Genomic DNA, 552 nt, shown 5'->3' on the forward strand with positions numbered 1-552 from the left:
ACACCCACCACCCCACCCCACCCCCATTCTGTATTTCGATCTATTTTCTTTTACTTTTTTCTTTGTCAGAGTGCAGTACTCTCCTGGTGAGTTTCAGTGTCCTTGGTAGTCAAGACTACACATGGAGAGGTCAATACGATCCCTTCTCTACACTGTTTACAGCTCACCTTGTGCAATATTACACATTCAGTCACCTCTGCCCCATATCCTGCTTTAAAGTCATTGTTTTTCAGTGGGATAAGAGATGAGATTTTTTCATGGGTTTGGTATCAATTTGGCTTGTAATCCAGTCATAATTTTTCATCTTTATGTCCAAACAGATTTCTCATCTTTTGCCTCTAATTCACCTGTTGATTTTAAATCCTCATAATCTGTACACAACAGATAGAGTCACAGCTGTTGCTTTGATATTCCCATCACAGGGTTAAAGGGGCACTCCAGCAATGTTTTACTTCCATAAAGCCTGGTGATGTTTGAGAGACAGATCTTTAAAAACGATGGTCTAAATTCGAGCAGCAGAGGAGCTACTCTGGGCATCCCTGGTTCCATTCA

Source organism: Seriola lalandi, unplaced genomic scaffold, assembly GCF_002814215.2.
Source record: "Seriola lalandi dorsalis isolate HSWRI2012SDOR001 ecotype SW California unplaced genomic scaffold, Sedor1 jcf7180002054377, whole genome shotgun sequence".
Classification (NCBI taxonomy): Eukaryota; Metazoa; Chordata; class Actinopteri; order Carangiformes; family Carangidae; genus Seriola; species Seriola lalandi.